The 22,924-nt window shown below is 35.7% G+C and overlaps 1 protein-coding gene across 10 annotated transcripts in view; it reads right to left on the minus strand.

Moving 5' to 3' along the window:
* The window catches only part of CLOCK (clock circadian regulator), a 111,401-nt gene that overhangs the window by 86,874 nt on the left and 1,603 nt on the right, over positions 1-22,924 (minus strand). For 5 of the 10 annotated variants that reach the window (XM_005207981.5, XM_002688257.7, XM_005207980.5 and 2 more), the window contains exon 2: positions 22,850-22,924. The exons of 2 other annotated variants lie outside the window; for them this stretch is intronic. The gene's annotated coding sequence lies outside the window, so the exon portion shown is untranslated. Of the gene's footprint in view, positions 1-4,183; positions 4,271-4,913 lie in introns of all 10 variants that reach the window. 3 more of the 10 variants (XM_059887306.1, XM_059887307.1, XM_010806117.4) reach the window with 2 other exon arrangements.

Below are 22,924 nucleotides of genomic sequence, written 5' to 3' on the forward strand. Positions count from 1 at the left end.
AGTAGGCCATATGAGTGAGTGAAGTTTGGTTCTTTTCAAAGTTGTATGTAACCTAATACCTTTTCATTCAATTAGTGTGAGGAATGCCACGACTAGAGGAAATAGGATGAAGAGTGTTAGAATGTTAATTTTAAACATTCTGTTAGGAGGCGAGTTGAACCTCTAATAATAATGATTTTTTTATACAATTACTAGGCTCTGCAGTCTAACCTGTGTTCTCTGGCAGGGTGTTTTCATGAATTAAGATTATATCATTAATTAGTTTTAAGGTGCTTTTGAAAAGTAGGCCTTATTTTCATCTTTTTGTACTGGGAGAAATATATAATAGAAACTGACTTGGATTACTCTGGTGTAAACTCATATTACATAGGACTTTAACTATTGAATAAATGAATATTTAATACTGGTTATGCCATTGGGATGTCCTGACCCAACATCAAGATTCTAAACCCTACTGTTGATATGAACTCTAGAGTAGGACTATGCTGTTATCTGTAGTATAACTTGCTCCGTTGATCAATTTTTTGGATCAGTAAGGGATCAAACATTTTGACTATTTGGTCTAAATTTTAATCATTCAGAGACTTTTTTGTTCTCTGAGATCACCCCAAACAAAACCGCTAACCCATATAAAAGTTTTATTATCCCACGATGATTTAGTTCATTGTAGTGGGGTGGGGGGGGAGCATTAATTAAATAAAGCTCCATACAGGCCTCTGGTCTTATTTTGTTATTCCCACCTCTTCATAGGAAGGTCAATTTCACTGATTAAGAGATAAGAAAACCCTGTGTGGCCACTCACACAAGTCTTTATTCAGAAAACAAGTGATTATGCTGCCTTTGCACGGTCAGGATAATAGATGTCACTGGGCAAGCAGTGCCTTTAATACTAGTCAGGCTAGAGGTGATACTCTCAGTAAATAGGCAAGGTTTGTACTTGTTGAGTTCCTTTTACTTTTTTAAAATCTTTTGGTAGGTGCATACCTCTGTCAGGTTGAGACTAATTTTAATAAATAATTTAACACTGACTTAGATTTGTTGTTAACTACCAGTGATTCTATTACTTATATAAGCTTATGCAAGAAGAAATATTTCCTGTTAGTCATATTAACATTACTGCTTCTTTTAATTAATAGACTAGTCCAGTATTAAACTAGGAGTCGATTTATTGTTGGTATTAAGGTAAATGTGTTGCCAAGCTTGAATGCTTAATCGATGGCTGTTTTTTAAGGCAACTATGGTGTTATTTTTACTCTCTAGATAAGGTTGTATCCTGTTTCTAAGGAGTTGAAACTTTTTAGATTAACATTTAAAAATACATTAAAATTTCTGATTTTTTAATAGTTTGTAAAGTTGAACTATGATTTAAGATTTTTTTTTTTGGACAACCAGCTCTCATCAGGCTTGTTAGGCTTGTCACCTCTACTTATAAATCTTCTCAGAATTTTGCTATATAGATGAGTTTGTTCTAATAAACTGTTCATAAGGAGCTCATCTGGCTTCTGGGGATTTAAGTTCTTTGTTAAAAATTTCCTAGTTAAATCATTATACAAAATGTAAAAGGGGAGAGGTTTGGGGTTTTTTTATTACTTTTAATGCTTTTTTTTTTAAATCAGGCCCTTACAGTATTTTCTACATAGCACTCCAAATTTTTAAATTTCCATCTCTTATACTTTAAATACTGGGTGAATAATTTATTTAATCTGCTTATAACAGTTGAATTTGTGGGAAATTTGGGACAAATTTAAAGTATCCATAAACTATGAAACTCCTGAGGGTAAAATAAACTAGGTGCTTTTATTTACGCTATCCTTTGATTTATTCAAGCACACTTTCTAGTATGCTTCCCTCAGTAATACTTTATCTCCTCATATGTGTTTGGTACTTGCTAAGAGATTATAAAGGTTATTAATAATTGAGGAGGGTGATGGATGGAGTGTACATGCTTGATGGCCTGATTCAACTAGGCACCCTATTCTTAATTTACTACCATAGCCTCCTTTGGTTTTCAGTTTCATAAAAACTTTCGTATAATGAGAAACATGCTCTTGAAATAGAAAATATAGTCCATTTCCTCCCATCCTACAAGTTACATTTTGACCTAACATTTTTATGTGTAATAATTACACTATTATTCCTTTTTAAGAGTTTGCTGAAAACAGCAGTATATAGACTGAATTAGCAAATGCTGGTGAGGTTTATCAGAGTTTATCAATCATAGAGCAGGCTCCTCTAGAGGGGTATGAAGCACCATCAAGTCTCTTGTGTTTTAAGCTACTGCTAATAGAACTCTGGCAAATAATTTTGTTACTGTAATTATCTGAGTTTAGGGCTAAGCATAATGGGTTATCTAATCCTGGATTGAGTCTTAGCTGTCGTGTGATCAAGAACTGTTAAAGTCACTTCTGTAGTTTATTTTTATTTTAGCTATAGCTTTTTACAGTTTAGCTAGAACTTTTTTATTATTCTTTAACACAATTTACACTGGTTTTCTATTAATTTGAGTTAATCATATGACTGTGGTGGCTAGCACAAAATTTACCAACCCTAAATTACATAACTAAGTCCAATTTTCATTAATGGCTTAATTTTTATCACTGCTGTTTCCCATGAGGGTATGGCTTAAGCAAGGCAATATGACCTACTATTTTTGTGTGCTTGGTATCTGCTTCTTTTAATCATGATTTAGAGGACAGTCTGTTTAAGCAGGATTCCCAGCTGGTGCTAGTGGTAAAGAACCTGCCTGCCAATTCAGGAGACATAAGAAACGTGGGTTCGATCCCTGGGTTGAGAAGATCCCCTGGACGAGGGCACGGCAACCCACTCCAGTATTCTTGCCTGGAGAATCCCATGGACAGAGGAACCAGGCGGGCTATAGTCCACTGGATAGCAAAGCTGGACACAACTGAAGCAACTTGCACACACGCACTGCTTAAGACATTGTGGTATCACTAAAACGTGGTAAAAAACTGAGAGTACTATTTTAATTTTCTTCCTAATATGTCCATTTACATTCACTTTAGAAGAGAAGTAATACCAGAATCAACTTATTGCCTGCTTGAAAACAGCAACACAGGTCTAATGAGAATATGGATTACACTTCCCAAGATAGAAAAAAAGTGTAAGTTCAGTCACTGAGAATTGGTTATTAACTCTTACCTCCCTCTAATTTCCCCCAACTCATTTCTTATCTTAGCACTCAATCTATAAATACTTTTCCAACTAGGTAGAGCAGAGGTCAGCTAACTTACTCTATGCTGCTGGTAAGTCACTTCAGTCATGTCTGACTCTGTGCAACCCCATAGACGGCAGTCCATCAGGCTCCTCCTTCCCTGGGATTCTCCAGTCAAGAATACTGGGGTGGGTTGCCATTTCCTTCTCCAGCTTACTCTATGAAGGGTCATAAAGTAAATATTTTTGGCTTTCTGGGCCCTAAGGTCTCTGATGCAACTCCCTAACTCTGCCTCTATAGCCTGAAAACAGCCATACACAATGTGTAAAAAAATTAAGATCAGCTGTATTTTAATAAAGCTTTATTCATAAACAGTAAACCTGAGTTTCATATAATTTCAACATATTGCAAAGTAGTATTCTTCTTCCAGGAATTTTTTCCATCAACCATTTAAAAATGTAAAGACTATTCTTAGTTCACAGGTCATACAAAACAGGCAGTAGACTGGATTTGGTAGTGTGCAAACCCTGGATGGACAGACCTGCTTATAAGCTGGAGTTGTAGCAGGTGACTGGCCCGTCTTTACCTCAGTCAACTGATGTCTAAACCTAAAACCTGACATGAAATAATTCTTATTCTACTTTTCATTCATTTGCAAATCACCTTTCTCTCAACAACAACAACAACAAAAAGACACACTGTAGCTCTTACTTTCAGATGGTAACTTTTAAGAATTTCAAGAACTGCTGAAATACATCTGGATATCAATTATCTTTCAATAATTTTTCACTTCTCTTGAGAATAAAAATTCTAAAGATAAATAAAAGCTATCAAAGAAGGTAGCAGTCTATGCTCTAAATGTTTTTATAATAATTGGTCCTATGCTCCTTGCAAGGAGATTGCAAACCTCATTGTACCCAATATTTATGTCAGGAAAAAAAAAAAAAAACAAGAAGAGAAGGCATACTTCTGAGCTCAAAATGAAGACTGAAGATATCTAGTGAAACTCACCAAGTTGTAAAGATTCATCTAAGAGGAATGCAGAATTTTCCAAAGGCATCTAACACTGTGACAAAATCAGCTTCTAAGTTTCAGCAGCTTTACAGGAAAAATAAAAAATAAAAAAATCCATGAAACAAGGGCAGCTGTGGAAATAATATTAACCAAATTCTAAGTAACAATACTGCCAGTATTTTTTTTTCCATCCAAGTATACCACATTAATTGAGGTTTCCTATGTGCCAGGAATTGGGGATGCAGCAATGAACACGTCAGATTCTATCAACCCCTCTGGAGCTCAGTCTGTACGGTTATTCCAAATGGGATGAAAGGTTTTAAAACCATGATGGTGTGAAAGGGGAGCATGGCAGAGATACAAACTAGTCTGGTGGGAATTTATTAGAAAATGTCTCCTCGAAAAGAGACAATTAATGCAAGCATGAGTAGGATCTGACCAAATAAAGCAACTGGGGAGGGGAGAGAAAGAACATATTACATTAAGGGGAACAGCATGTTCAAAGGGGCAGATGTAGGAGAGGATATGGCATCTGTGTGAAAGTAAAAGAAGTCGAGTATGGCTGCTCAGAGTAAGAAAAGAGATGAGAAGGTCATTCTCTGAGATGAGACATGGCCAAAGGAAGAAAGCAAGGTATTAAAACAATTTGCCCTGTATCACTCAGTCACACAGAGCTAACAGGCAGAGTTCATTTTAAGCCCTCACCACTTGACTGCAATATAATTACCATTCTGCAGCTCTTCTCAGTCCTCTATCATCAAGGGTCTTAGAAGAGGACTCCTGGAAAGAAAGTTGATGGAAAGTCTTAAGGAGGATGATCCTTTTGTGGAGCTTTTGCAAGGGCTTGAGAGAAAACCTCACTATGAATGGAAGAACTGATCAACTAACCATCAGGAGCCCTCCTGCAAAATGAAGGAAAAGAAGAGTCCCAGCACCATCCTCAATTACTAGTGAATAGCTGTCAAGCATTTTATTATGTGTCAAGTCTAGTTGTAAGTGCTTTACATGTATTAACTAATTTAATCCTCACAACATCCCTATGAGATAGGTGCTTTTTATTACTCTCTATTTCCAGTATGGTTTTATGAACAGTCCAATTATCATCATTAATTTTTATTAACAATTGAAATGAAAATTATTAGAAATGTTAATGATACTTCTTTCCACCATATTAAAAGAATTTTAATTACCCTTCAATAGGAAAAGTACTATTTTAAAGATTGATTAACAAAAACAAAAGATTTCACATTAATTGGGTTATTTCTCTTTTAACTAGCAGTTCCGTTAGACAAGGAGTTGGAAATTCTGTTCCCTGTTCATTCATTCACTTACTATGATAGGTTCTACATATCCAATGATAACGGGGAAAAAACACCAAATTCCTGCCCTCATGGAGTTTTACTCACTGAAATGAAAATTGATACCCCCTAGCAATTACATTTTTATAACATATCCTACTTATAAAATGTTCTTATGTAAAGAATCAAACTCTTTGCTTTTTCCAGTTTTTCTATAGTAAAGTACAAATGTGAGAACTGGACCATAATAAAGTTGAGTGCCAAAGAATTGATGCTTTCGAATTGTGGTGCTGGAGAAGACTCTTGAGGGTCTATTGGACTGCAAGGAGATCCAACCAGTCAATCCTAAAGGATATCAACTCTGAATATTCATTGGAAGGAGTGATGCTGAAGCTGAAGCTCCAATACTTTGGTGACCTGATGTTAAGAGCCAGTTCACTGGAAAAGACCCTGATGCTGGGCAAGACTGAGGGCAGGAGAAGGGGGCAACAGAGGATGAGATCACTGGATGGCATCACCGACTCAATAAACATGAGTTTGAGCAAACTGCAGGAGATAGTGAAGGACAGGGAAGCCTGACATGCTGCAGTCCATGGGGTCACAAAGAATCAAACATAACTTAGCGACTAAAGAACAACAACAGAGAGTCAAACTACAGAATCAAATCTTTATATTGTATATTCTTAACAGTTGCAGTGTCACATCCAGGGGTGAAAAAAATCTTCAATAGAAATTAAAACGGTTTCTTGCCTTCCAAAGTACAATGCTCTACTCTTGGGTCTCATGGAGCAGACAATAAAGGAAAAAAAAATGTCTAAAAAGGGCCTTTAAAGGAGTAATAATGAAAAAAAAAGCTTGAGAAACACTGCTTTAGAGCAAACGTTCCATTTAAATCAATACAGAAAAGAAGTAAAATGACATCAAGAAGAAGAAACCAGATAAATTCAGAATGAGAAATATTTTATAGAACTGACCTAGTTTCATATACACACACACACACACACACACACACACACACACACACACACTTAGAAATATTTGCAGATGAATTAGATGTGGAATATGCTTCAAACAGATTCAGGAGAAGGTACACAGCTGAAGGTATAGATGAAACAAGACAGGTCCTGAGTTGATAGTTATTAAAGCTGAGAGTTCATCATTCTATTCTGTACTACTGTTGTTATGTATTCCATTAAAACAAAAGCGTATGTTATTTAAGGAAGATTTTGAATTCTTAAGAAACTGGAGCAGAACTGTGTAATACATAGCTGGTACAAACATTTTCTATCAACGGTGATCTACAAACCAATATCACTCTTCTCCCGAATAAACTGTACTCTTAAGAAAAAAAGGACTCAAGAAACATAACAACTAACCGGTAATATCCCATCTGAATTCTGATTCAAACAATATAAAAAGGTATTTTTCAAACAACTGGAAAAGATCTGAGTAAGAACTAGGTATTATATAATATTAAGAAACTATGGTTAATTTGGTTAGATATGATAGAGTTTATGTAAGAACATATCTTTACTTTTTAAAAAACATATAGAAATATTTTACCCTCCCTGGTGGCTGAGGCGGTAAAAAATCCACCTACAATGCGAGAGACCCGGGTCTGATCCCTGGGTCAAGACCCCCTGGAGAAGGAAATCGCTACCCACTCCAGTATTTTTGCCTCGGAAATCCCATGGACGGAGGAGCTGGTGGGCTAGTCTGTGGGCTCACAAAGAGTTGGACACGACTGAGCAGCTAACACTTAGAGGTATTAAAAACATAACCTGTGATGGATTCATTTTGATATTTGGCAAAACTAATACAATTATGTAAAGTTTAAAAATAAAATAAAATTAAAAAAATAAAAATAAAAGGAAAAGAAGACAAAATATGTTTTTATATTGTTTGAATCAGAACTTTTTAACTACAGAAGTATTTAGAAGTGAAGTGACAATTCCTTTCATTCTTTTTTTTTTTTTCCTTAAAAAAAGAAAACCTGAAGAATGAAAGATAATGATGACAGTTTTGTCTCACTTTCACCTTTGGAATGCCTACTGGTAAGACAGCACAGAAGTACAAAAAGTTTAAGATCTATAAAACAATGAAAAGAATGGAGTAGGAAGTTATGAAGGGATGAAATGACACAGTAGATTTCTAGAGAATGGAAAGAAGATCCAAAGTGTGTTAACAGGTTAAGCAAAACTAGGGAAAGCACAGTGCAAAATTCACACACACAGGGACTACCATGGAGGCCTGAGTCCATCATTCTGAGACTCTAGACTCGAGTTAGCAGATAAAGAGGCTGAATACTAGTGACCTAGGAAAAAGTTACCTGTCTCCTTTCTCTACACCCATTCCTTGGCTAGGCAAGGCCCAGTGGCACCCCTAAGCCAAAAACTGTGCCACTCTTTTCTAAAGAAATCTAGCAGAAATCTGGCAACCTGCTCATAAAGAAACCAGAGGAATGTTAGTGCCTAGCCATGTCTGTTGTCAATACGACAAATAGAAAGCTCCTGAGAATCACAATAGGTCCCCTGCTCTTCTGCTCTAAACCTAAACTTGCCAGCAGACAAGACACTCCATCTATGTACTAAGAATTACCAACCAGTCTTTTCAAACAGAGAAAGCACTTAGGAAAAAATCCCACCTATCCAACAAGAAAAAAACACCCCAACTGTAGCTATAGGAAGTCATCAAGACATTCCTGTAGCAATATAGATGAGTCAACTATGTAATTTCATATGAGGAAAAACCACAGCTAGAAAAAGACAAAGGTAAATAATAAATTAACCCCAGAAGACTCACAAAGTATTCAGGTACAGAAGAAAAGAATTAAACAATTAAAATATCCTTAAGACACTCCTAAAGAAACTGCATTCAATGAAACAAAAACAGAATGCTACAATGATACAGATTTTACAACACCCAGAATTGTTGTAAATACTTTACAAATATGAACTCCTTTGCCCACAAAGTAGTTATCCTCATTTCATAGTTCAGAAACAGAGCACAGAAAGGTTAAATAATTTACCTAAGGTCATATGGTTATTAAGTAGTGGAGCTGGAATCTTAACAGACACAGTCTAGCAGTCTAGTTCTATTATATATGCTTTTAACAACTACACCATGTTGCCTCCTGAAATAATACAAACAGAAAATAAGCAAAGGTACTGGAATACTTACAATCTGCTTACAGACATTCACAGAAAAGCAGGAACATATAGCCAAAGAAATCTGTAAAAATAAGGAATAAAAAGGCAATGACAGAAAACATAAGAGATATGACATAAGGATCAAACCAGAAAGCCAATATTCTGCTGATGAGCATTCCAAAGTGAAAGAACATAGAAAACCAAGAAATATTACCAAAAAACAGTGAGAACATTTCCCATACCTGAACGGAAACACCAGCATTTCAACGGAAAAGGTCTATCAACTCCAGAGAGTTCAGATAGAATAACAACTCATACCTAGACACAGGGCTTCACTGAGGGCACAATGGTAAAGAATCCACCTGCCAATGTAGCAGACACAGGCAATGTGGGTTCGATCCCTGGGTTGGGAAGATCCCCTGCAGGAAGAAATGGCAACCACTCTAATATTCTTGCCTGGAAAATTCCATGGATAGAGGAGCCTGGCAGGCTACAGCCCATGGGGTCGCAAAAAGAGTCAGACACAGTGAGCTACTGGGCATATACCTAGATATGTAACTATAAAATTCCAGAACTACAAAGACAACAGTAAGATACTAAAGTTTCCAAAGAGAGAGAGGGAAAGGGTTATAAAAATATAACAAGACTCAGAGTAGCATCAGATTTCCTACCATCTTGATCTAAACAGAACAGAGAAAAGCTCCTAAGTTCAAAAGGAAATTCACTCTGAATCTAAATTTCTACACTCAAACTATCAAGCAATTATGAACCAGGTAAAAGCCATGTTTAGGCATTCAAGAATGTTTCATCTTAAGTATCCTGTATATTGATGTTAATTTGGAACATATTCCAGCAAAAAGAAGGAGAATGCCATGAAACAGGAAGATGCGATATCTAAGGAACAATAAACCTAACCCAGAAATGCAGTGGAAGAATATCTCAGAATGTTAGATACTCAGCAGGCTTCCTTCTTACGAAGACTGAAGGAAGAAGTAGGAAAACTCTAAAAGGGATGTCTCTAGGAAAACCAGGGATTCCTTTCAACAAATAAGATACTGTGATTCAAGCAGGAAACATTTCTACCAAAGAAAAAAAGGTAATTACAGACTGCAGGAGGTGAAGATGAACAAGATTAAACAAACAACTCAGAATATAAGGCAAACTAGTCGCATGATTGTGAAAAAATTTGCCCTAAGATAACCAAACTTACCTTGATATCCTATTTTTTTTGAGTTCCATTATAACTTTGTACTCATGAAAAACAAACAGCTCAATGAGTAACTGTAATTTATTGTGTTCAGCTTTTAGAATCAACCTACTGAAAAGCCTGAATGTTTTTGTTTTGTTTTGGCCATACCATGCAGCATGCAGGGTCTCAGTTCCCCCACCAGGGATCAAACCTGTGCCCTCTGCATTGGGAGCATGGAGTCTTACCCACTGCAATGTCTTAATCTCATTATACAACAGAAAAAAATGTTATGTGATCAACCTGGTCAAACACAAAAGAAAAGGTAGAAATGAAAGTGAAGGAGAAGAAAAGACAAGATAGAGAAATGGATAAAGGCCCTACTATCCTTATCTTACATAGTAGGAATTTAAAATATAATGTCTAAGAAACATTTTATTTACAACTGCACAGGTACCAAATGAAAACATTATACTGTTTCAAACTTTGGGATGAAGAGAGATGAGTGATTAAGGACAGCAAAAGTAAGCTAAATCCTCATCACTCTCAGCAAAATCAAGAGAATAATTTAAAGTGAATTAATCAAGAAATAAACCTTACCTGCCTCCTGAGAAACCTGTATGCAGGTCAAGAAGCAACAGTTAGAACTGGACATGAAACGATGGACCAGTTCAAAATTGGGAAAGCAGTACATCAAGGCTATAAATTGTCACCCTGCTTATTTAACTTATATCCAGAGTACGTCATGAGAAATGCTGGACTGGATGAAGCACAAGCTGGAATCAAGATTGCCAGAAAAACATCAATAACCTCAGATATGCAGATGACACCACCCTTATGGCAGAAAGCGAAGAGGGACTAAAGGGCCTCTTGATGAAGGTAGACTGAAAAAGCTGGCTTAAAATTCAACATTCAAAAAACTAACATAATGGCATCTGGTCCCATAACTTCATGGCAAATAGATGGGGGAAAAATGGAAACAGACTTTATTTTCTTGGGCTCCAAAATCACTGCAGATGGTGACTGCAGCCATGAAATTAAAAGACACTTGCTCCTTGGAAGAAAGGCTATGACACACCTAGACAGCATATTGAAAAACAGAGACATTACTTTGCTGACAAAGGTCTGTATAGTCAAAGCTATGGTTTTTCCAGTGGTCATGTATGGATGTGAGAGTTGGACCATAAAGAAGGCTAAGCACTGAAGAACTGATGCTTTTGAACTGTGGTGCTTGAGAAGACTCTTGAGAATAATCTTGGAGAGCAAGGAGACCAAACCAGTCAATCCTAAAGGAAATCAATCCTAAATATTCATTGGAAAGACTGATGCTAAAGCTGAAGCTTCAGTACCACCTAATGTGAAGTGCTGACTCATTAGAAAAGACCGTGATGCTGGGAAAGATTGAAGGCAGGAGGAGAAGGGGACAACAGAGGATGAGATGGTTTGATGGCATCACTGACTCAATGGACATGAGATTGAGCAAGCTCCAGGAGACGGTGAAGGACAGGGAAGCCTGACATGCTGCAGTCCATGGAGTGGCAAAGAGCTGGACACAACTGAGAGACTGAACAATGACAATAAACCAAGAAATAAAAGCAGATCTCAATAAAGAAAAGCCTAGGACCAGGTGGCTTCACAGGAAAAAATTCTCCGTAACATTTAAAAAATATACCAATCCTCCTCAAACATTTCCAAATAATTAAACAGGAAGGAACATTTTCACCTCATTTCATGATGCCAGTACTACTCTGATACCAAAAGCAGAAAAAGACACAACACAAAAAAAATACAGACCAATATTCCTGATGAATACTGATGCAAAAATCCTCAGACAAAATACTAACAAATCAAATTCAATACCACATTAAATGGATTATACACCATGATCAAGTGGTTATTTATACCCAGAATGCAAGGATGATTTAAACCATGAAAATCAACCACTGTCATATACCACATCAACCGAATGAAGATGGTGGGGAAGATGACTTCAAGTAATGAAGGCATTTGACAACATCAAACATTCTTTCACAATAAAAACACTAAACAAACTAGAAACAGAAGCAAACCACCTCAACATAACAACAGCCATATATGAAATAGTCATAGCTAACATCATTCAATAACAAAAAATGAAAGCTTCTGGACTGAAAGAAAACTGAAAAATTATGGACAAAGCAAGGATACCTATTTGCATTACTTGTATCCAACATAGAGCTGGAAATCCTAGCTAAAGCAATTAGGCAAGAAGAGAAACAAAAGTCATTCAAATATGGAAGGATGAAGCAAAAAATTACCTCTGTTCACAGATCGTATGATCATATATGCAGAAAACCCTAAAGATTTCACATGTAAAAAGCCGATTAAAACAAATAAATGATTTTAGCAAAGTTGCCCAATACAAACTCAAACATTCAAAAATCAGTTCTGTTGCTAAACATTACTAATGAACAATTCAAAACAGAAATTTAAGTAGACAACTACATTTACAATAGCACCCCCCCAAAAAAAATGTAGAAATAAAGTTAACCAGAGAGGTGAAAGCATGTACAATGAAAACTATAAAATATAGCTAAAAGAAATCAAAAGACAATCTATGTTTGTGGATTGGAAGACATGGAGGAAATTCTTAAAGAGATGGGAATACCAGTCCACCTGACCTGCCTCCTAAGAAATCTGTATTCAGGTCAAGAAGCAACAGTTAGAACTGGATATGGAACAACAGACTGCTTCCAAATTGGGGAAGGCATATGTCAAGGCTGTATACTGTCACTCTGCTTATTTAACTTATATGCAGAGTACATCATGAGAAACGCTGGGCTGGAGGAAGCACAAGCTGGAATCAAGATCGCCGGGAGAAATATCAATAACCTCAGATATGCAGATGACATCACCCTTATGGCAGAAAGTGAAGAAGAACTAAAGAGCCTCTTGATGAAAGTGAAAGAGGAGAGTGAAAAAGCTGGCTTGAAACTCAACGTTCAGAAAACTAAGATCATGGCATCTGGTCCCATCACTTCATGGTAAATAGATGGGGAAACAATGGAAACAGTGACAGATTTTATTTTGGGGGGCTCCAAAATCACTGCAGATGGTGACTGCAGCCGTGAAATTAAAAGACACTTGCTCCTTGGAAGAAAAGTTATGACAAACCTAGACAGCATATTAAAAAGCAGAGACATTACTTTGCCAACAAAGGTCCATCTGGTCAAAGCTGTGGTTTTTCCAGTGGTCACGTATGGATGTGAGAGTTGGACTATAAAGAAAGCTGAGCGCCGAAGAATTGATGCTTTTGAACTGTGGTGTTGGAGGAGACTCTTTAGAGTCCCTTGGACTGCAAGGAGATCCAACCAGTCCATCCTAAAGGAAATGAGTCCTGAATATTCATTGGAAGGACTGATGCTAAAGCTGAAACTCCAATACTTTGGCCACCTGATGCTAAGAACTGACTCACTAGAAAAGACTCTGATGCTGGGAAAGATTGAAGGTGGGAGGAGAAGGGGACAGCAGAGGATGAGATGGTTGGATGGCATCACTGATTCAATGGACATGAGTTTGAGCAAACTCCAGGAGATAGTGAAGGACACGGAAGCCTGGAATGCTGCAGCTCATGGGGTCACAAAGAGTCAGATACAACTTAGCGACTGAACAACAACAAGGGAGAGAGAACTTTTCAGGTTGATAGGAACTTTCTGTATCTTGATTGTGGTAGTGGTCACAAAAATGTATACATCTATGAAAATTCAACATGTATACTTACATTGAGTGAATTTTAACATATAAAAATTATATCCCAATAAATCTGCTTTTTTTTTTCTTAAATTTGGCTTTTTTTACTAGGTCTGAAACTAAAACCCCACTACCTAAAGCCTACAAGAAGAATGTTTAATACAAAATTGCTCATGAAAATTTAGTTCTTCTGTGAAGCTTTAAAAACCAACAGGGAAGGAGTTTCCTGGTGGCTTAGTGTTGGGATTTGGCACTACTGCTGCCATGGCCTCAGTCTGACCCCTGGTCGTGGAACTGAGACCCCACAAGCCACAGCCAAAATATTAAAACAGCAACAAGGAGTTGTCTATATCCGAGTAGGATGCAACAGTTTGCAGCAAGCCAATATCCTTCTTGAGAACAACTAGAAAAGCTAAATAAATTATAAAAATCATATTTTTAAAGGCAGTACAGAGATGTCCTTAAAGCATGGGAGACAATAAGGTCTACAACTCCAAAGAAGGGGATATTTTTTCAAGGTGTTTAGATGATCTGCAGTTGTCTTTTCCCAGGGGGTATTTCCAGATTATAGGATGGGGTGAAGGCTGAAAAACTTGAGATGTGGCCTGTATGAAATGCTGCTGCTAAGGCACCAAGAAGTCAGGAAAGCTTTTGGTGTTCACACAAGGCTGAAGTAACAAAAATGGGAAACTTGCAGGGACCTCAAACTCAAGGATATTTGTTTAATTTTAAACAATGCAGGGTTAAAAAGCTAAATAATAACTGAAAAACTTGAGAAGCAAAGTGAAATTTCCCATGTTTGGCACTACCAAGGGGATAAAGACTACCAGGCTTTGAAATGAAAGTCTTAGAAAACCACACCCTATAAATAACATAAAGAAGAGTATCACCAAACTACTCAAATAGCAACCCAGCCTTCACATAAATTAAAGTGACTGGCTCCCTATTCTATCTGCCTGAAAGAAAAAGTAAACACCCTCTGGCAGAACATACTTGGTAATGCTTGCTTTATTTTGTTTTTTAATTCACAATGTCTGGCATTCAATCAAAAATTACAGGACATAAACAAAAATAATCAACCAACTTGACCTAATTGATATTTATAGAACACTCCACCCAACAACAGAATACAAATTATTTTCAAGCACACATGGAGCATTTACTAAGATCATATCCTGGGCCATAAAACAAATCTCAACAAATTTAAAAAGATCCAAGTTATAAACGTATATTCTTTCATCACAATAAACTTAAAAATAACAGATCTCTGGAAAACCCTCAAATTTTTGGAGACTAAATAATATAAATAATCTACCGGCCAAAGAAGACATCAAAAAGTAAATTAAAAAATATTCTGAACTGAATGAAAATAAAATATATATAAATATATTAAAACTGGTAAGCAATATTTAAGGGAAATTTATACCACATATATATTAGGGGGAAAAGATCACAAATTAATGACCTCAGCTTCTATCTTAAGAAACTAGAAAAAGAAAACAAACTAAGCTCAAAGTAAGTTAAAGAAAGGAATTAAGATCAGAGAAGGAATAAGGAAACAAAAAACAGGAGAACTAGAGGAAATCAGTTAAACCAAACGCTGGTTCTTCAAGATCTTAATAAAAGTTAATGAATCTCAAGCCAGACTGATCAGGGAAAAAAGACAGAAGACACAAATTATCAACATCAGAAATGATATCAAATCTCTGTAGATTATACTGATATTACACTCACAATATATTCTACAGCTATTTAAAGGACAATCCACTCCAGTACTCTTGCCTGGAAAATCCCATGGACGGAGGAGCATGGCAGGCTACAGTCCATGGGGTCGCAAAAAGTCGGACACGACTGAGCAACTTCACTTACTTCACTTATTTAAGATATAAACAACTTTACTAATTCAACAACTTAGACGAAATGGGCAAGTTCTTTGAAACACCTGTCAACGTACAGAGAGAAAGAATCCCACAACCACCTGAAAAACAATCAACAGGAAAACAATGTATGTAGATGAATGAAAGATGCAGATACTGAAATTATTTAATAGACAAGTATGTACACAATTAAAATCAGTATGTTCAAGAGAACTGGAGTTTATTAAAAATCTATAAAACAGGATCAATGAATGTTTTAAAACTCAAAGTTATAATGTAAAATTAATACAACATTTTCACTTGGAGAAAAATAAGGTAGTTTTTGGTGTACTATAAGATAGTTCATTATAAGATATCCAATTGAAGTATGGAGAGAAAAAAAATTTTTAAGAGACATTTGAAACATGAAGATAGAGTGTAATAAATGTTTAAATTAGAATCCATAAAGGATGAGACAGGCAGAAGCAATAATTGAAGATGTAATGACAGAGAACTTTCCAAAACTAAAGGGCACCAAGCTACATATTCAAAAAAGCTCTAGGAATATTAAGCAAAATACAAAGAAAACCACACCTCAACACGTCACAATCAAATTGCTAAAAAAATAAGAGAAGAAAAAGTATTCTGAGAAGTCCTTTGAGAAAAATAGAAGACATTATTATTAGCAAGACATACACTGATACATTACCTTCAATAAGACTTAAACAGAAAGAAGACAATAAAATAACTATCAATGTAGCGTTCTATACCCTGTGAAAATATTATTTTAAAAAGGTGAAATTAAGATGTTTTCAACAAACAAAAAAGGAAAAATTCACTGTCAGCAGGTAGACCAGTATTAAAACACATACTACTAAAGGAAGCTATTCAGACAGAAGGAAAAAGAACCCAGACAGAAACACAGAAAATGTAAGAAAGGAGAACCCTGGAAAGGGTAAATATGAACAAAAATTGTCCAAAAGCATACTGTTCTCTGGCGTTTAAAAGTATAAATAAATGCAGAATGGTAATAATGCAAAAAGGTTGGCATATGAGTTAATGCGTAAGAAACAGTCATTATTGGAGAACGGTAAAAGTAATAATTTGAACTATCTGTATTATAAATAATTTGCATTGTAAGTCAAGTATGCTTATTGTATGCAACCTCAAGAATAACCCTTAATGGTATAATGAAAGTATAACTAACGAATTAACAGGGAAAATGGGGAAAAATTAGACTAACACACAAAAAAGAGCAAAACAGGAGTGATAAAAAGGAATGCAAAACAGATGATTCAAAGAGAAGTCAAACTCAGCTATTATTAGCAAAAATGTAACTATAATAGACCCCTGATTAACACAGGTTTAAACTCCCTAGGTCCACCTGTGCCCAGATTTTTTCCGAACAGTAAATAAATACTTGAGTACCACATGAACTGTGATTGCTTGAATCAAAGAATGGGGAACACTGGATACTGAGGAACCACAAAAAGGGCCAACTATAAGTTATACGTGGATTTTTTACTTTTCCAATCAAGCAGAGAGTTAGCGCCCCTAACTGCCACGTTGCTCAAAGGTCAACTGAAAACAAGTAAAAAACTAAAACTAAATAAAAAAAAAAAAAAAAGGCCTTCCCTGGTGGCTCAGTGGTAAAAGAATCTGCCTGCAACACAGGAGACTTTGGGTTTGATCCCTGGATCAGGAAGATCTCTTGGAGAAAGAAATGGCAATCCATTCTAGTACTCTTGCCTGGGAAATCCCATGGACAGAGGAGCCTGGCAGCTACAGTCCATGGGGGTGCGAGAGAAAACACAATTCAGTGACTACACAACAACAAAGATAAAAAATAATGAAATATAACTTTACAACTAAAGATATTCAGAAAACATGATGAGAGGAAAAAAGTAGTTTATAAAACTGCATTTTATTCCACTTGCCATAAAATTTTAACACATACATGTATACACACAAACACACCCCAACTACCCTAGAAAATGCTGAAAAAAAAGTATTAACAGAGAGCTTCATCCCTGGGATTTTGGGTAATTTTTTTTAATCACAGATTTTCTTTGTAGTTTTTAATACTTCAACTCTTTTCCAAGAAACAAGATTCATTTTTATAAAAACCACAAAACTATTTTCAAAGCAAAAAAAAACAACCAAAAATCTTAATGATCATCTCTGACAAGTAAAAGACTCAAAAAAAATATATAATAATGTGATCAAGTCTAAAAAGAGGCTAAACAATATAAATTTGTCTCACACAAACTCTACGTGAAACAGGCACCTTTATAATGAAAAATACAGTATATCATCAACCACTTCTGATGGAGACAAAAATTATCAAGTAAGAAAACAGCTTTTTCCATTAATTAATGTTACTCATTTCTCTTCCTGCATCTAATAAAAATCTATGAAATTTCTATAGAACTATATAAGTTATAAAATATAATCGGAGTTCTAACATTTTGCATTTTAATTTGTGGGTTTTTTCCAAAGTAACCTCTAATATTATTTCAACTAAAATTTAGGTTTCAACATAGGAAAAACAAATCACCAGTCTTTCAAAACTCTACTTGGCAAAGGGATTTCAGAGAAATATGCAATACCAAGCATCTTGGCAACATTTTCTAATAACATTTCATTGTTCTAAGTTACATAAAAAGGTCAAGTACTCTCAAATTCTGGAGAAGGAAATGGCAACCCACTCCCATATTCTTGCCTGGAGAATCCCATGAACAGAGGAGTCTGGCAGGCTACAGTCCATGGGGTCGCAAGGAAACGGATACGACTGAAGTGACTTAACACACACACTCTCAAATTCTCTACCTAGAAACAAAATTCTAAGCAACTTACGGAAATTAGGATTCTCCTCCCAAAAAACAAGAGCCATGTTTGGTACACACTATGAAAGTAGCAAAACAACAGAAATAATAACAGCTAACATTTTTTATTGAACAATTAACTATATGATACTCATTGTTCTAAGTAATTTGTATGTACTGTTTAATCCTCACATAATATTATGAACTAGCATTATTGTCATTTCATAGATGAGAAATTGAGGTAACATTTGTCCAATCACTAGTAATAAAGCCAGGATGTGAATGCCAAGCAGGCTAGCTGTAGAGCCCTGCACTCTTAATCACTACACCAAGCTACAGACGTAAGTAATTAAGATCTTGTTAAAATAGTTTGCTGTTATTAAATTTCAGGCAATAAATAATAATAATCTTTATTCAACATAAAACCAGATATTTTAATGATCTGATCATGTCACTGAAAATAAATGAACAGAAGAAATAAACACCTAAAATCTTCCTATTTTTGTGACAAAAAAGAAAAAAGTAAAAAACAGTTGCTATCAAAATAGTCACAGAAACCTGAGAAAACATGTAACTTCCAAAAAATGACAACAGAAGACACATTGAAACTACTGTACTGGGCTTTAGTATTATATCTATTTTCTATTGAAAATAGGTTAAGCAGTTTTTCTCCCTGACTTAATCTAGAGGATACAGATACCTAAGAGTTGTATAAAATGTCACAGAAATCCTACAGAAAGGTAATGTAAGTTCTTTGGGTGAAAGTATTCTTTCTTAGTATTAGGATTTTCCTTTTAAGGAAGTTTTGAAGCAATCAAACAAACTCTCTGTAAAAAATATTATAGCTTAAATTTTAATGGAGTGTGTTCAAACTGCTTCATAGATACCTACTCTGTTTTTCAGAAATATTTCTGAGAAATAAAATGTAAATCACATTCTAAACAGTATCTTATAAAGGTTAAAAATAATACATAAAAATTTATTTTTTAAAAGTGATTTTTCTGTAAACTTCTAACACTTAAAATAGTAAGTAGAATTACATCTTTGTGAAATACACACTTAAAACAAGTAATAACTCAAAGATGAGATTATACTTACAAGGATGAGCTTAGGTAATCTAATATTCATATAATCAAAAGCATAGAGAAAAACAGGAATCTCTTACCCACCTAATTCACAGAAGTTACACCCAACAGAGCTATAAAAATGACTAACAGATGGTTGTAAAGTAATCTATAAATATAAATGCCATTTTAACAACTACAGTCAATTAGTAAGATTAAATTGTTCTGACACTAAAAAGTTTTCTATAATTCATTCAATGCCACCTAAAATTTTAGACTCAGAAAAGGATAAAATATAAAGTACAATACTGGGACAATGCCTGCAAGAAACTATGAAAGTTTCTTTTTTTTTTTTTTTAACTTCATGCATCTGCAAAGAACTGGAAAGAAATACAAACAATAGAAGGTAATTTTGCTGTAATGAGGAACTTTGACAGATTTTTCACCATAATGCTGTTTGCCTTCACAGTTTAAAATATTTCAGAAAATAAGTATTTTATTTGACACAGCACAAGAAGTAAAAATATGGGGGAGCGAGTACATTAAATATGTGCTTTGAGGAAAAAAATGATAGGAAAAAACAATTTACTTTTAATACTAACATTGCCTGAAACATTAGATGGCAGACAACAGTTAACCAGCAGACTTAAATCTCCTATTCTCCAAATCCTGAAATCTAAGAGAGGCTATAATTATCAAGTAAAACATCAAATGGTTCTGGTGGGAGAGAGTAAAAAAACAAAAATAAGCCAGCAGTTAGTGCCTGCTATGAGGACACAACTTAACTCCTTACTTTCTTACCCCGTAAGAGCTAAGACAAGCTAAATTTGCTTTATCCTTTCCTATTTTAAATGTCATGAAAAATCTCTACTCTTCATTCAAACTCCATGCCCACAAAAATAAAAAGCTGGAAACAGTCTTACAACCTTAGGTATGTTTTTCTTCCAGAATCTATCATTTCCTAACTTGGGTTACAATCATTACACACATGCTCTTTTAAGGGTGTGTGTGTATTCAGTCCGGAGAAGGCAATGGCACCCCACTCCAGTACTCTTGCTTGGAAAATCCCACGGATGGAGGAGCCTGGTGGGCTGCAGTCCATGGGGTCGCTAAGAGTCAGACACGACTGAGCAACTTCACTTTCACCTTTCACTTTCATGCATTGGAGAAGGAAATGACAACCCACTCCGGTGTTCTTGCCTGGAGAATCCCAGGGACGGGGGAGCCTGGTGGGCTGCCGTCTATGGGGTCGCACAGAGTTGGACACAACTGAAGTGACTTAGCAGCAGCAGCAGCAGTGTACTCAGTCATGTCCAACTCTTCAGGGAAGGGTCAACTGTACTGCATCCTCTATGTATCTCACAGGTTAGTAGAGAGTCTTGACTAATAGCCAACTCTATCACCTAAAAAGAATGAAGTCTTAGTAATTATTCTCAGCTCAGTTTAAAAACAAAATAAAACAAAACAACAACCAAAAAACACCTCTGGAACTATTAGAAAGGTAATGTTCTGAGAAGTATGTATACAACTTGTCTGCTGTCATTAAACCAAAAACCAGACCAAAAAGCTTCTTCTCTTGTTTCCCCAGCTGGATTCCTTCCAAGTAAATCAATGTCTCTCATTTAAAGACAAAGCATGCTTAGGTTCAAGTCAGAGGACCACGAGAGGCTCAGTTGCTTAACTTTCTGACATGTCCAATCCAGGTCATTTCCCTGTCCTGTAGAGTAGTAACAGAGCTCACAGTAGAGACAAACTAACAAAGCAGACAATCAAGATAACTTAATTTTTGAGATTAAAAGTAAATGTAAATACACAGAAAAAGAACTCAAAGGTTATATAACAATGTAACAGTAGTTATCTCTGGGGAGAGATGAGATGGAAGTGAAGTATATAAAAAGCGCTTTCACCTATTATAAATACGTTGCAATGTTTAAATTTTTCCTGAACACTGACAATGTTTTTCAAAAAGAATGAACAGATCTATATGGAATTCAAATGAAAATTAAATGCCATTTGCAGAAATTTGACTACCAGAGACCTACAGATCAAAGAGAAATAAAATTATCCTATCCTCCAAAATAAAAAGGAATGCTACACAACAAAAATGCCCATAGCAACTGTCTCCCACTACTCAACATTCACTACTCTGATTATATGATATTAGCCACCAGAGGAATTTTGAGTACCCTCCCCCCTGAAATTACATACTGTTTTCAGCAATCCATTAAGTCGTAAAAAAATTTCAGCGTTTGCACCAACAGAACATTGACTCTCAATTTTAATTCTCTGTAAGTACTGTATCTATATACAGGATCTCTCTCTAAACGCACACACATATAAATTTACATGCAGTTCACGTCTGACTGCCTTGAGAAAGTATTTCCCCATCTGAAAAGCAAACTATCTAGACAATCAATTCCATTGTCATTTTAATGGAGAGTTCATATTCTCCAACTATTTGTCATCACAACTTTGGGGTTAAAAAGACTAAAAGTAAAATTGTATACAACTAGGATTTCTGGGGGAAAAAAAGCAGCAGGAAAAACTATGCTCTGAACACAGCATAAGCCAAAATGTCAAATGTAAATAATGTCATATATTTTAGCAAAATATGACTAAACATTTTTAAAAGTTAAATTTGTAACACTTTGGAGCCTAGACAGCCATACTTAAAACTTTCTGTCAAGTTTAGGTCGTGTCCCCTTAAAAAAAAAACAAAAAACACTAAGAGAAACCATATTAAAAATGGCCAAAATTACTACAAATTAGGAAAGAAAGAAATTATTTTGAGCAAATTATTTTGGAGAGAAGGATTTTTGTTTAATCTAGTTTACGAATTAATATAGTCACAAATACTTTAAAATATAAAGGCATACAGTGTACGTGTCATTTCCCACCATCCCCTCATCAGGTTACTCCTCCCTCTGCTGCTGCTGCTGCTGCTACTGCTGCTGCTGCTAAGTCGCTTCAGTCGTGTCCGACTCTGTGCGACCCCATAGACGGCAGCCCACCAGGCTCCCCGGTCCCTGGGATTCTCCAGGCAAGAATACTGGAGTGGGTTGCCATTTCCTTCTCCAACTCCTCCCTCTACCCAACCATTATCAATTCTCCACTATCCTGCCCCGCCAGTTTCTTTATACTTATAAAAACAAACACAAATTTATATTCCTATTCCATGGGTGCCTCGTTATCACACAAAGTAGCACATTATTCACGCTGTCCTATATCTTGTTTTTTTCACTTTATAACATACTTTGGAGATCTTTCCATGTCATTACACACAAAGCTTCCTCAATCTTTTTCACAGCTGATTATGACTACCACAACTTTCATCTATCTTCTTCAGGCTAAACTTTAATGACATTCTATACAGTTAACTACTTAACATCTGAGTTAAGTTTCTCCCCCCAGATCTAAAAGCAGACAAAACAACTCATTATTTAAATTACATCCTTTGTAGAACGTTTATTTTCCAACCAGGTAGAGGAAAAAGTCGCCCAATTTTATCACTTAAAATGAAGGTACAAATTAGAATGCAGACTTCAAGTGAAATTACCTTTTTTTGATTGGGGCATCAGCGTAACGGCCAAATCAACAATGACTAAAAGTTCCTTCTAGTGCTTTTCTTTCA

This window comes from Bos taurus, chromosome 6 (genome assembly GCF_002263795.3).
Source record: "Bos taurus isolate L1 Dominette 01449 registration number 42190680 breed Hereford chromosome 6, ARS-UCD2.0, whole genome shotgun sequence".
Classification (NCBI taxonomy): domain Eukaryota; kingdom Metazoa; phylum Chordata; class Mammalia; order Artiodactyla; family Bovidae; genus Bos; species Bos taurus.